This window comes from Equus asinus, chromosome 1 (genome assembly GCF_041296235.1).
Source record: "Equus asinus isolate D_3611 breed Donkey chromosome 1, EquAss-T2T_v2, whole genome shotgun sequence".
In the NCBI taxonomy this organism is placed as follows: domain Eukaryota; kingdom Metazoa; phylum Chordata; class Mammalia; order Perissodactyla; family Equidae; genus Equus; species Equus asinus.
In genome coordinates this window covers 47701158-47717046 of record NC_091790.1, presented here as the reverse complement: position 1 = coordinate 47717046, position 15889 = coordinate 47701158, and positions in this window count along the sequence as shown.

The following is a 15889-nucleotide window of genomic DNA, read 5'->3' as shown; positions in this document are numbered from 1 at the left end:
AGCCTACAGGGAACATCTCTTACAAAGGCCTGTGAAACGCAGTTTCTTTGCGGGCCTGATCCGGCTGAAGTAGAACTTCTGCTCTGGGTGTGCTACATTGCCCTAGAGCTGCAAGGCACAAAGTGCTGACTTCTTTCCAAAGGGTGAGAAGGGCCCCAAAGCATCTTGCTTCCGGCTGTTTGGGAAGCTAAGAAACAACTCGCTCTGCACAGTGCTCTAACAGCCTACCGGGAACATCTCTTACAAAGGCCTGTGAAACGCAGTTTCTTTGCAGGCCTGATCTGGCTGAAGTAGAACTTCTGCTCTGGGTGTGCTACATTGCCCTAGAGCTGCAAGGCAGAAAGTGCTGCGATCTTTCCATAGGGGCAGATAGGCCCCAAAGCATCTTTTTTTTTTTGTTTTGTTTATTAATGTTATGATGGATTACAAGCTTGTGAAATTTCAGTTGTACATTTTTGTTAGTCATGTTGTGAGAACACCACTTCCCCCTCCGTGCCCTCCCCCCACCCCCCCTTTTCCCTGGTAACCACCGATCAGATCTCCTTCTCAATATAGTAATTTCCACCTATGAGTGGAGTCATATAGAGTTCGTCTTTCTCTGACTGTCTTATTTCGCTTAACATAATGCCCTCGAGGTCCATCCACATTGTTGTGAAGGGGCCAATGTCGTCTTTTTTTATGGCTGAGTAGTATTCCATTGTGTATATATACCACATCTTCTTTATCCAATCATCAGTTTCTGGGCATGTAGGCTGGTTCCACGTCTTGGCTATTGTAAATAATGCTGCGATGAACATAGGGGTGCAACGGACTCTTGAGATATCTGATATCCGGTTCTTAGGATAGATACCCAGTAATGGGATGGCTGGGTCATAGGGTATTTCTATTTTTAACTTTTTGAGAAATCTCCATACTGTTTTCCATAGTGGCTGTACCAGTTTGCATTCCCACCAACAGTGTATGAGGGTTCCTCTTTCTCCACAACCTCTCCAACATTCGTCGTTCTTGGTTTTGGGTGTTTTTGCCAATCTAACGGGGGTAAGGTGATATCTTAGTGTAGTTTTGATTTGCATTTCCCTGATGATTAGCGATGATGAACATCTTTTCATGTGTCTATTGGCCATATTCATATCTTCTTTTGAGAAATGTCTGTTCATGTCCTCTGCCCATTTTTGGATCGGGTTGTTTGTTTTTTTGTTGTTAAGCAGTGTGAGTTCTTTGTACCTATTCTCCTCAAACTGTTCCAGAAAATTGAGAAAGATGGAGAACTCCCTAACACATTCTATGAAGCCAACATCACTCTGATCCCCAAACCTGACAAGGACAACACAAAGAAGGAGAACTACAGGCCGATATCACTGATGAACCTAGATGCAAAAATCCTCAACAAAATTTTGGCAAACCGATTACAGCAATACATCAAAAAGATTATACACCATGATCAAGTGGGATTTATACCAGGGACACAGGGATGGTTCAACACCCGCAAGTCAATCAACGTGATACACTACATCAACAAAATGAAAAACAAAAACCACATGATCATCTCAATAGACGCAGAGAAAGCATTCGACAAGATCCAACACCCATTTATGATAAAAACCCTCAGTAAAATGGGTGTATAAGGAAAGTACCTCAACATAATAAAGGCCATATATGATAGACCCACAGCCAACATCATACTCAATGGACAAAAGCTGAAAGCCATCCCTCTGAGGACAGGAACAAGACAAGGGTGCCCACTTTCACCACTCCTATTCAACATAGTACTGGAGGTGCTGGCCAGAGCAATACGGCAGGAAAAAAAATAAAAGGAACCCAAATAGGTAACGAAGAAGTAAAACTCGCGTTGTTTGCAGACGACATGATCTTATACATAGAAAACCCCAAAGAATCCACAGAAAAACTATTAGAAATAATCAACAACTACAGCAAAGTAGCAGGGTATAAAATTAACGGGCCCCAAAGCATCTTGCTTCCAGCTCTCTGGGAAGCTAAGAAACAACTCGCTCTGCACAGTGCTCTAACAGCCTACCGGGAACATCTCTTACAAAGGCCTGTGAAACGCAGTTTCTTTGCAGGCCTGATCTGGCTGAAGTAGAACTTCTGCTCTGGGTGTGCTGCATTGCCCTAGAGCTGCAAGGCACAAAGTGCTGCGTTCTTTCCATAGGGGCAGAGGGGCCCCAAAGCATCTTGCTTCCAGCGCTCTGGGAAGCTAAGAAACTAGTCGCTCTGCACAGTGCCCTTACAGCCTACCGGGAACATCTCTTACAAAGGCCTGTGAAACGCAGTTTCTTTGCAGGCCTGACCTGGCAGAAGTAGAACAACTGCTCTGGGTGTGCTACATTGCCCTAGAGATGCAAGGCACATAGTGCTGCCTTCTTTCCTTAAGGGCAGATGTCCCCTAAATCATCTTGCTTCCAGCTCTTTGGGAAGCTAAGAAACAACTCGCTCTGCACAGTGCTCTAACAGCCTACCGGGAACATCTATTACAAAGGCCTGTGAAACGCAGTTTCTTTGCAGGCCTGACCTTGCAGAAGTAGAACAACTGCTCTGGGTGTGCTACATTGCCCTAGAGCTGCAAGGCACAAAGTGCTGCCTTCTTTCCTTAGGGGCAGATGGCCCCCAAAGCATCTTGCTTCCATGTCTTTGGGGAGCTAAGAAAGAACTCGCTCTGCACAGTGCTCTAACAGCCTACCGGGAACATCTCTTACAAAGGCCTGTGAAACGCAGTTTCTTTGCAGGCCTGATCTGGCTGAAGTACAACTTCTGCTCTGGGTGTGCTACATTGCCCTAGAGCTGCAAGGCACAAAGTGCTGCCTTCTTTCCAAAGGGTGAGTAGGGCACCAAAGCATCTTGCTTCCAGCTGTTTGGGAAGCTAAGAAACAACTCGCTCTGCACAGTTCTCTAACAGCCTACCGGGAACATCTCTTACAAAGGCCTTTGAAATGCAGTTTCTTTGCGGGCCTGATCTGGCTGAAGTAGAACTTCTGCTCTGGGTGTGCTACATTGCCCTAGAGCTGCAAGGCACAAAGTGCTGCCTTCTTTTCGAACGGGCAGATGAGCCCCAAAGCATATTGCTTCCAACTCTTTTGGAAGCTGAGAAACAACTCGCTCTGCACAGTGCTCTAATAGCCTACCGCGATCATCTCTTACAAAGGCCTGTGAAACGCAGTTTCTTTGCAGGCCTGATCTGGCTGAAGTAGAACTTCTGCTCTGCGTGTGCTACATTGCCCTAGAGCTGCAAGGCACAAAGTGCTGCCTTCTTTCCAAAGGGTGAGAAGGGCCCCAAAGCATCTTGCTTCCAGGTCTTTGGGAAGCTAAGAAAGAACTCGCTCTGCACAGTGCTCTATCAGCCTACCGGGAACATCTCTTACAAAGGCCTGTGAAACGCAGTTTCTTTGCAGGCCTGATCTGGCTGAAGTACAACTTCTGCTCTGGGTGTGCTACATTGCCCTAGAGCTGCAAGGCACATAGTGCTGCCTTCTTTCGAAAGGGTGAGTAGGGCACCAAAGCATCTTGCTTCCAGCTGTTTGGGCAGCTAAGAAACAACTCGCTCTGCACAGTGCTCTAACAGCCTACCGGGAACATCTCTTACAAAGGCCTGTGAAATGCAGTTTCTTTGCGGGCCTGATCTGGCGGAAGTAGAACTTCTGCTCTGGGTGTGCTACATTGCCCTAGAGCTGCAAGGCACAAAGTGCTGCCTTCTTTTCGAAGGGGCAGATGAGCCCCAAAGCATCTTGCTTCCAACTCTTTTGGAAGCTGAGAAACAACTCGCTCTGCACAGTGCTCTAACAGCCTACCGCGATCATCTCTTACAAAGGCCTGTGAAACGCAGTTTCTTTGCAGGCCTGATCTGGCTGAAGTAGAACTTCTGCTCTGCGTGTGCTACATTGCCCTAGAGCTGCAAGGCACAAAGTGCTGCCTTCTTTCCAAAGGGTGAGAAGGGCCCCAAAGCATCTTGCTTCCAGCTCTTTGGGAAGCTAAGAAACAACTCGCTCTGCACAGTGCTCTAACAGCCTACCGCGAACATCTCTTACAAAGGCCTGTGAAACGCAGTTTCTTTGCAGGCCTGATCTGGGTGAAGTAGAACTTCTGCTCTGCGTGTGCTACATTGCCCTAGAGCTGCAATTCACAAAGTGCTGCCTTCTTGCCAAAGGGTGAGAAGGGCCCCAAAGCATCTTGCTTCCAGCTCTTTGGGAAGCTAAGAAACAACTCGCTCTGCACAGTGCTCTAACAGCCTACCGGGAACATCTCTTACAAAGGCCTGTGAAACGCAGTTTCTTTGCGGGCCTGATCTGGCTGAAGTAGAACTTCTGCTCTGGGTGTGCTACATTGCCCTAGAGCTGCAAGGCACAAAGTGCTGCGTTCTTTCCATAGGGGCAGATGGGCCCCAATCATCTTTATTTTTTTTTATTTTTTTTTTGTTTATTAATGTTATGATGGATTACAAGCTTGTGAAATTTCAGTTGTACATTTTTGTTAGTCATGTTGTGGGAACACCACTTCCCCCTCCGTGCCCTCCAGCCACCCCCCCTTTTCCCTGGTAACCACCGATCAGATCTCCTTCTCAATATACTAATTTCCACCTATGAGTGGAGTCATATAGAGTTCGTCTTTCTCTAACTGACTTATTTCGCTTAACATAATGCCCTCGAGGTCCATCCACATTGTTGTGAATGGGCCAATGTCGTCTTTTTTTATGGCTGAGTAGTATTCCATTGTGTAAATATACCACATCTTCTTTATCCAATCATCAGTTTCTGGGCATGTAGGCTGGTTCCACGTCTTGGCTATTGTAAATAATGCTGCGATGAACATAGGGGTGCAATGGAGTCTTGAGATATCTGATATCAGGTTCTTAGGATAGATACCCAGTAATGGGATGGCTGGGTCATAGGGTATTTCTATTTTTAACTTTTTGAGAAATCTCCATACTGTTTTCCATAGTGGCTGTACCAGTTTGCATTCCCACCAACAGTGTATGAGGGTTCCTCTTTCTCCACAACCTCTCCAACATTTGTCGTTCTTGGTTTTGGATGTTTTTGCCAATCTAACGGGGGTAAGGTGATATCTTAGTGTAGTTTTGATTTGCATTTCCCTGATGATTAGCGATGATGAACATCTTTTCATGTGTCTATTGGCCATATTCATATCTTCTTTGGAGAAATGTCTGTTCATGTCCTCTGCCCATTTTTGGATCGGGTTGTTTGTTTTTTTGTTGTTAAGCAGTGTGAGTTCTTTGTACCTATTCTCCTCAAACTGTTCCAGAAAATTGAGAAAGATGGAGAACTCCCTAACACATTCTATGAAGCCAACATCACTCTGATCCCCAAACCTGACAAGGACAACACAAAGAAGGAGAACTACAGGCCGATATCACTGATGAACATAGATGCAAAAATCCTCAACAAAATTTTGGCAAACCGATTACAGCAATACATCAAAAAGATTATACACCATGATCAAGTGGGATTTATACCAGGGACACAGGGATGGTTCAACACCCGCAAGTCAATCAACGTGATACACTACATCAACAAAATGAAAAACAAAAACCACATGATCATCTCAATAGACGCAGAGAATGCATTCGACAAGATCCAACACCCATTTATGATAAAAACCCTCAGTAAAATGGGTATAGAAGGAAAGTACCTCAACATAATAAAGGCCATATAGGATAGACCCACAGCCAACAGCATACTCAATGGACAAAAGCTGAAAGCCATCCCTCTGAGGACAGGAACAAGACAAGGGTGCCCACTTTCACCACTCCTATTCAACATAGTACTGGAGGTGCTGGCCAGAGCAATACGGCAGGAAAAAGAAATAAAAGGAATCGAAATAGGTAACGAAGAATTAAAACTCGCGTTGTTTCCAGACGACATGATCTTATACAGACAAAACCCCAAAGAATCCACAGAAAAACTATTAGAAATAATAAACAACTACAGCAAAGTAGCAGGGTATAAAATTAACGGGCCCCAAAGCATCTTGCTTCCAGCTCTCTGGGAAGCTAAGAAACAACTCGCTCTGCACAGTGCTCTAACTAGCCTACCGGGAACATCTCTTACAAAGGCCTGTGAAACGCAGTTTCTTTGCAGGCCTGATCTGGCTGAAGTAGAACTTCTGCTCGGGGTGTGCTGCATTGCCCTAGAGCTGCAAGGCACAAAGTGCTGCGTTCTTTCCATAGGGGCACACGGGCCCCAAAGCATCTTGCTTCCAGCTCTTTGGGAAGCTAAGAAACAACTCGCTCTGCACAGTGCTTTAACAGCCTACCGTGAACATCTCTTACAAAGGCCTGTGAAACGCAGTTTCTTTGCAGGCCTGATCTGGGTGAAGTAGAACTTCTGCTCTGCGTGTGCTACATTGCCCTAGAGCTGCAATTCACAAAGTGCTGCCTTCTTGCCAAAGGGTGAGAAGGGCCCCAAAGCATCTTGCTTCCAGCTCTTTGGGAAGCTAAGAAACAACTCGCTCTGCACAGTGCTTTAACAGCCTACCGTGAACATCTCTTACAAAGGCCTGTGAAACGCAGTTTCTTTGCAGGCCTGATCTGGGTGAAGTAGAACTTCTGCTCTGCGTGTGCTACTTTGCCCTAGAGCTGCAATTCACAAAGTGCTGCCTTCTTGCCAAAGGGTGAGAAGGGCCCCAAAGCATCTTGCTTCCAGCTCTTTGGGAAGCTAAGAAACAACTCGCTCTGCACAGTGCTCTAACAGCCTACCGGGAACATCTCTTACAAAGGCCTGTGAAACGGAGTTTCTTTGCAGGCCTGATCTGGATGAAGTAGAACTTCTGCTCTGGGTGTGCTACATTGCCCTAGAGCTGCAAGGGACAAAGTGCTGCGTTCTTTCCATAGGGGCAGATGGGCCCCAAAGCATCTTTTTTTGTTGTTGTTGTTTATTAATGTTATGATGGATTACAAGCTTGTGAAATTTCAGTTGTACATTTTTGTTAGTCATGTTGTCGGAACACCACTTCCCCCTCCGTGCCCTCCCCCCCCTCCCTTTTCCCTGGTAACCACCGATCAGATCTCCTTCTCAATATACTAATTTCCACCTATGAGTGGAGTCATATAGAGTTCGTCTTTCTCTGACTGACTTATTTCGCTTAACATAATGCCCTCGAGGTCCATCCACATTGTTGTGAAGGGGCCAATTTCGTCTTTTTTTATGGCTGAGTAGTATTCCATTGTGTATATGTACCACATCTTCTTTATCCAATCATCAGTTTCTGGGCATGTAGGCTGGTTCCACGTCTTGGCTATTGTAAATAATGCTGCCATGAACATAGGGGTGCAACGGACTCTTGAGATATCTGATATCAGGTTCTTAGGATAGATACCCAGTAATGGGATGGCTGGGTCATAGGGTATTTCTATTTTTAAATTTTTGAGAAATCTCCATACTGTTTTCCATAGTGGCTGTACCAGTTTGCATTCCCACCAACAGTGTATGAGGGTTCCTCTTTCTCCACAACCTCTCCACATTCGTCGTTCTTGGTTTTGGATGTTTTTGCCAATCTAACGGGGGTAAGGTGATATCTTAGTGTAGTTTTGATTTGCATTTCCCTGATGATTAGCGATGATGAACATCTTTTCATGTGTCTATTGGCCATATTCATATCTTCTTTTGAGAAATGTCTGTTCATGTCCTCTGCCCATTTTTTGATCAGGTTGTTTGTTTTTTTGTTGTTAAGCAGTGTGAGTTCTTTGTACCTATTCTCCTCAAACTGTTCCAGAAAATTGAGAAAGATGGAGAACTCCCTAACACATTCTATGAAGCCAACATCACTCTGATCCCCCAACCTGACAAGGACAACTCAAAGAAGGAGAACTACAGGCCGATATCACTGATGAACATAGATGCAAAAATCCTCAACAAAATTTTGGCAAACCGATTACAGCAATACATCAAAAAGATTATACACCATGATCAAGTGGGATTTATACCAGGGACACAGGGATGGTTCAACACCCGCAAGTCAATCAACGTGATACACTACATCAACAAAATGAAAAACAAAAACCACATGATCATCTCAATAGACGCAGAGAAAGCATTCGACAAGATCCAACACCCATTTATGATAAAAACCCTCAGTAAAATGGGTATAGAAGGAAAGTACCTCAACATAATAAAGGCCATATATGATAGACCCACAGCCAACATCATACTCAATGGACAAAAGCTGAAAGCCATCCCTCTGAGGACAGGAACAAGACAAGGGTGCCCACTTTCACCACTCCTATTCAACATAGTACTGGAGGTTCTGGCCAGAGCAATTCGGCAGGAAAAAACAATAAAAGGAATCCAAATAGTTAACGAAGAAGTAAAACTCGCGTTGTTTGCAGACGACATGATCTTATACAGACAAAACCCCAAAGAATCCACAGAAAAACTATTAGAAATAATCAACAACTACAGCAAAGTAGCAGGGTATAAAATTAACGGGCCCCAAAGCATCTTGCTTCCAGCTCTCTGGGAAGCTAAGAAACAACTCGCTCTGCACAGTGCTCTAACAGCCTACCGGGAACATCTCTTACAAAGGCCTGTGAAACGCAGTTTCTTTGCAGGCCTGATCTGGCTGAAGTAGAACTTCTGCTCGGGGTGTGCTGCATAGCCCTAGAGCTGCAAGGCACAAAGTGCTGCGTTCTTTCCATAGGGGCAGATGGGCCCCAAAGCATCTTGCTTCCAGCTCTCTGGGAAGCTAAGAAACTAGTCGCTCTGCACAGTGCTCTTACAGCCTACCGGGAACATCTCTTACAAAGGCCTGTGAAACGAAGTTTCTTTGCAGGCCTGACCTGACAGAATTAGAACAACTGCTCTGGGTGTGCTACATTGCCCTAGAGCTGCAAGGCACAAAGTGCTGCCTTCTTTCCTTAAGGTCAGATGGCCCCTAAAGCATCTTGCTTCCAGCTCCTTGGGAAGCTAAGAAACAACTCGCTCTGCACAGTTCTCTAACAGCCTACAGGGAACATCTCTTACAAAGGCCTGTGAAACGCAGTTTCTTTGCAGGCCTGATCTGGCTGAAGTACAACTTCTGCTCTGGGTGTGCTACATTGCCCTAGAGCTGCAATGCACAAAGTGCTGACTTCTTTCCAAAGGGTGAGAAGGGCCCCAAAGCATCTTGCTTCCGGCTGTATGGGAATCTAAGAAACAACTCGCTCTGCACAGTGCTCTAACAGCCTACCGGGAACATCTCTTACAAAGGCCTGTGAAACGCAGTTTCTTTGCGGGCCTGATCTGGCTGAAGTAGAACTTCTGCTCTGGGTGTGCTACATTGCCCTAGAGCTGCAAGGCACAAAGTGCTGCGTTCTTTCCATAGGGGCAGATGGGCCCCAAAGCATCTTTTTTTTCTTTTTGTTTATTAATGTTATGATGGATTACAAGATTGTGAAATTTCAGTTGTACATTTTTGTTAGTCATGTTGTGGGAACACCACTTCCCCCTCCGTGCCTTCCCCCCACCCCCCCGTTTCCCTGGTAACCACCGATCAGATCTCCTTCTCAATATACTAATTTCCACCTATGAGTGGAGTCATATAGAGTTCGTCTTTCTCTGACTGACTTATTTCGCTTAACATAATGCCCTCGAGGTCCATCCACATTGTTGTGAAGGGGCCAATGTCGTCTTTTTTTATGGCTGAGTAGTATTCCATTGTGTATATATACCACATCTTCTTTATCCAATCATCAGTTTCTGGGCATGTAGGCTGGTTCCACGTCTTGGCTATTATAAATAATGCTGCAATGAACATAGGGGTGCAACGGACTCTTGAGATATCTGATATCAGGTTCTTAGGATAGATACCCAGTAATGGGATGGCTGGGTCATAGGGTATTTCTATTTTTAAATTTTTGAGAAATCTCCATACTGTTTTCCATAGTGGCAGTACCAGTTTGCATTCCCACCAACAGTGTATGAGGGTTCCTCTTTCTCCACAACCTCTCCAACATTCGTCGTTCTTGGTTTTGGATGTTTTTGCCAATCTAACGGGGGTAAGGTGATATCTTAGTGTAGTTTTGATTTGCATTTCCCTGATGACTAGCGATGATGAACATCTTTTCATGTGTCTATTGGCCATATTCATATCTTCTTTGGAGAAATGTCTGTTCATGTCCTCTGCCCATTTTTTGATCGGGTTGTTTGTTTTTTTGTTGTTAAGCAGTGTGAGTTCTTTGTACCTATTCTCCTCAAACTGTTCCAGAAAATTGAGAAAGATGGAGAACTCCCTAACACATTCTATGAAGCCAACATCACTCTGATCCCCCAACCTGACAAGGACAACACAAAGAAGGAGAACTACAGGCCGATATCACTGATGAACATAGATGCAAAAATCCTCAACAAAATTTTGGCAAACCAATTACAGCAATACATCAAAAAGATTATACACCATACTCAAGTGGGATTTATACCAGGGACACAGGGATGGTTCAACACCCGCAAGTCAATCAACGTGATACACTACATCAACAAAATGAAAAACAAAAACCACATGATCATCTCAATAGACGCAGAGAAAGCATTCGACAAGATCCAACACCCATTTATGATAAAAACCCTCAGTAAAATGGGTATAGAAGGAAAGTACCTCAACATAATAAAGGCCATATATGATAGACCCACAGCCAACATCATACTCAATGGACAAAAGCTGAAAGCCATCCCTCTGAGGACAGGAACAAGACAAGGGTGCCCACTTTCACCACTCCTATTCAACATAGTACTGGAGGTGCTGGCCAGAGCAATACGGCAGGAAAAAAAAATAAAAGGAATCCAAATAGGTAACGAAGAAGTAAAACTCGCGTTGTTTGCAGACGACATGATCTTATACATAGAAAACCCCAAAGAATCCACAGAAAAACTATTAGAAATAATCAACAACTACAGCAAAGTAGCAGGGTATAAAATTAACGGGCCCCAAAGCATCTTGCTTCCAGCTCTCTGGGAAGCTAAGAAACAACTCGCTCTGCACAGTGCTCTAACAGCCTACCGGGAACATCTCTTACAAAGGCCTGTGAAACGAAGTTTCTTTGCAGGCCTGACCTGGCAGAACTAGAACAACGTCTCTGGGTGTGCTACATTGCCCTAGAGCTGCAAGGCATAAAGTGCTGCCTTCTTTCCTTAAGGGCAGATGGCCCCTAAAGCATCTTGCTTCCAGCTCCTTGGGAAGCTAAGAAACAACTCGCTCTGCACAGTGCTCTAACAGCCTACAGGGAACATCTCATACAAAGGCCTGTGAAACGCAGTTTCTTTGCAGGTCTGATCTGGCTGAAGTAGAACTTCTGCTGTGGGTGTGCTACATTGCCCTAGAGCTGCAAGGCACAAAGTGCTGCCTTCTTTCCAAAGGGTGAGAAGGGCCCCAAAGCATCTTGCTTCCGGCTGTTTGGGAAGCTGAGAAACAACTCGCTCTACACAGTGCTCTAACAGCCTACGGGGAACATGTGTTACAAAGGCCTGTGAAACGCAGTTTCTTTGCATGCCTGATCTGGCTGAAGTAGAACTTCTGCTCTGGGTGTGCTACATTGCCTTAGAGCTGCAAGGCACAAAGTGCTGCGTTCTTTCCATAGGGGCAGATGGGCCCCAAAGCATCTTTTTTTTTTTTTTTTGTTTATTAATGTTATGATGGATTACAAGCTTGTGAAATTTCAGTTGTACATTTTTGTTAGTCATGTTGTGGGAACACCACTTCCCACTCCGTGCCCTCCCCCCACCCCCCCTTTTCCCTGGTAACCACCGATCAGATCTCCTTCTCAATATACTAATTTCCACCTATGAGTGGAGTCATATAGAGTTCGTCTTTCTCTGACTGACTTATTTCGCTTAACATAATGCCCTCGAGGTCCATCCACATTGTTGTGAATGGGCCAATGTCGTCTTTTTGTATGGCTGAGTAGTATTCCATTGTGTATATATGCCACATCTTCTTTATCCAATCATCAGTTTCTGGGCATGTAGGCTGGTTCCACGTCTTGTCTATTGTAAATAATGCTGCGATGAACATAGGGGTGCAACGGACTCTTGAGATATCTGATATCAGGTTCTTAGGATAGATACCCAGTAATGGGATGGCTGGGTCATAGGGTATTTCTATTTTTAACTTTTTGAGAAATCTCCATACTGTTTTCCATAGTGGCTGTACCAGTTTGCATTCCCACCAACCGTGTATGAGGGTTCCTCTTTCTCCACAACCTCTCCAACATTTGTCGTTCTTGGTTTTGGATGTTTTTGCCAATCTAACGGGGGTAAGGTGATATCTTAGTGTAGTTTTGATTTGCATTTCCCTGATGATTAGCGATGATGAACATCTTTTCATGTGTCTATTGGAGATATTCATATCTTCTTTTGAGAAATGTCTGTTCATGTCCTCTGCCCATTTTTTGATCGGGTTGTTTGTTTTTTTGTTGTTAAGCAGTGTGAGTTCTTTGTACCTATTCTCCTCAAACTGTTCCAGAAAATTGAGAAAGATGGAGAACTCCCTAACACATTCTATGAAGCCAACATCACTCTGATCACCAAACCTGACAAGGACAACACAAAGAAGGAGAACTACAGGCCGATATCACTGATGAACATAGATGCAAAAATCCTCAACAAAATTTTGGCAAACCGATTACAGCAATACATCAAAAAGATTATACACCATGATCAAGTGGGATTTATACCAGGGACACAGGGATGGTTCAACACCCGCAAGTCAATCAACGTGATACACTACATCAACAAAATGAAAAACAAAAACCACATGATCATCTCAATAGACCCAGAGAAAGCATTCGACAAGATCCAACACCCATTTATGATAAAAACCCTCAGTAAAATGGGTATAGAAGGAAAGTACCTCAACATAATAAAGGCCATATATGATAGACCCACAGCCAACATCATACTCAATGGACAAAAGCTGAAAGCCATCCCTGTGAGGACAGAAACAAGACAAGGGTGCCCACTTTCACCACTCCTATTCAACATAGTACTGGAGGTGCTGGCCAGACCAATTCGGCAGGAAAAAAAAATAAAAGGAATCCAAATATGTAACGAAGAAGTAAAACTCGCGTTGTTTGCAGACGACATGATCTTATACATAGAAAACCCCAAAGAATCCACAGAAAAACTATTAGAAATAACCAACAACTACAGCAAATTAGCAGGGTATAAAATGAACGGGCCCCAAAGCATCTTGCTTCCAGCTCTCTGGGAAGCTAAGAAACAACTCGCTCTGCACAGTGCTCTAACAGCCTACCGGGAAGATCTCTTACAAAGGCCTGTGAAACGCAGTTTCTTTGCAGGCCTGATCTGGCTGAAGTAGAACTTCTGCTCGGGGTGTGCTGCATTGCCCTAGAGCTGCAAGGCACAAAGTGCTGCTTTCTTTCCATAGGGGCAGATGGCCCCCAAAGCATCTTGCTTCCAGCTCCTTGGGAAACTAAGAAACAACTAGCTCTGCACAGTGCTCTAACAGCCTACAGGGAACATCTCTTACAAAGGCCTGTGAAACGCAGTTTCTTTGCGGGCCTGATCTGGCTGAAGTAGAAGTGGTGCTCTGCGTGTGCTACATTGCCCTAGACCTGCACGGCACAAAGTGATGCCTTCTTTCCTTAAGGGCGGATGGCCCCTAAAGCATCTTGCTTCCAGCTCCTTGGGAAGCTAAGAAACAACTCGCTCTGCACAGTTCTCTAAAAGCCTACAGGGAACATCTCTTACAAAGGCCTGTGAAACGCAGTTTCTTTGCAGGTCTGATCTGGCTGAAGTAGCACTTCTGCTTTCGGTGTGCTACATTGCCCTAGATCTACAAGGCACAAAGTGCTGCCTTCTTTCCAAAGGGTGAGAAGGGCCCCAAAGCATCTTGCTTCCAGCTCTTTGGGAAGCTAGGAAACAACTCGCTCTGCACAGTGCTCTAACAGCCTACCGGGAACATCTCTTACAAAGGCCTGTGAAACGCAGTTTCTTTGCAGGCCTGATCTGGCTGAAGTACAACTTCTGCTCTGGGTGTGCTACATTGCCCTAGAGCTGCAAGGCACAAAGTGTTGACTTCTTTCCAAAGGGTGAGAAGGGCCCCAAAGCATCTTGCTTCCGGCTCTTTGGGAAGCTAAGAAACAACTCTCTCTGCGCAGTGCTCTTACAGCCTACCGGGAACATCTCTTACAAAGGCATGTGAAACGCAGTTTCTTTGCATGCCTGACCTGGCAGAAGTAGAACAACTGCTCTGGGTGTGCTACATTGCCCTAGAGCTGCAAGGCACAAAGTGCTGCCTTCTTTCCTTAAGGGCGGATGGCCCCTAAAGCATCTTGCTTCCAGCTCAATGGGAAGCTAAGAAACAACTCGCTCTGCACAGTGCTCTAACAGCCTACCGGGAACATCTCTTACAAAGGCCTGTGAAACGCAGTTTCTTTGCGGGCCTGATCTGGCTGAAGTAGAAGTGGTGCTCTGCGTGTGCTACATTGCCCTAGAGCTGCACGGCACAAAGTGCTGCCTTCTTGCCAAAGGGTGAGAAGTTCCCCAAAGCATCTTGCTTCCAGCTCTTTGGGAAGCTAAGAAACAACTCGCTCTGCACAGTGCTCTATCAGCCTACCGGGAACATCTCTTACAAAGGCCTGTGAAACGCAGTTTCTTTGCGGGCCTGATCTGGCTGAAGTAGAACTTCTGCTCTGGGTGTGCTACATTGCCCTAGAGCTGCAAGGCACAAAGTGCTGCGTTCTTTCCATAGGGGCAGATGGGCCCCAAAGCATCTTTTTTTTTTTTTTTGTTTATTAATCTTATGATGGATTACAAGCTTGTGAAATTTCAGTTGTACATTTTTGTTAGTCATGTTGTGGGAACACCACTTCCCCCTCCGTGCCCTCCCCCACCCCCCCTTTTCCCTGGTAACCACCGATCAGATCTCCTTCTCAATATACTAATTTCCACCTATGAGTGGAGTCATATAGAGTTCGTCTTTCTCTGACTGACTTATTTCGCTTAACATAATGCCCTCGAGGTCCATCCACATTGTTCTGAAGGGGCCAATGTCGTCTTTTCTTATGGCTGAGTAGTATTCCATTGTGTATATATACCACATCTTCTTTATCCAATCATCAGTTTCTGGGCATGTAGGCTGGTTCCACGTCTTGGCTATTGTAAATAATGCTGCGATGAACATAGGGGTGCAACGGACTCTTGAGATATCTGATATCAGGTTCTTAGGATAGATACCCAGTAATGGGATGGCTGGGTCATAGGGTATTTCTATTTTTAACTTTTTGAGAAATCTCCATACTGTTTTCCATAGTGGCTGTACCAGTTTGCATTCCCACCAACAGTGTATGAGGGTTCCTCTTTCTCCACAACCTCTCCAACATTTGTCGTTCTTGGTTTTGGATGTTTTTGCCAATCTAACGGGGGTAAGGTGATATCTTAGTGTAGTTTTGATTTGCATTTCCCTGATGATTAGCGATGATGAACATCTTTTCATGTGTCTATTGGCCATATTCATATCTTCTTTTGAGAAATGTCTGTTCATGTCCTCTGCCCATTTTTTATCGGGTTGTATGTTTTTTTGTTGTTAAGCAGTGTGAGTTCTTTGTACCTATTCTCCTCAAACTGTTCCAGAAAATTGAGAAAGATGGAGAACTCCCTAACACATTCTATGAAACCAACATCACTCTGATCCCCAAACCTGACAAGGACAACACAAAGAAGGAGAACTACAGGCCGATATCACTGATGAACATAGATGCAAAAATCCTCAACAAAATTTTGGCAAACCGATTACAGCAATACATCAAAAAGATTATACACCTTCATCAAGTGGGATTTATACCAGGGACACAGGGATGGTTCAACACCCGCAAGTCAATCAACGTGATACACTACATCAACAAAATGAAAAACAAAAACCACATGATCAT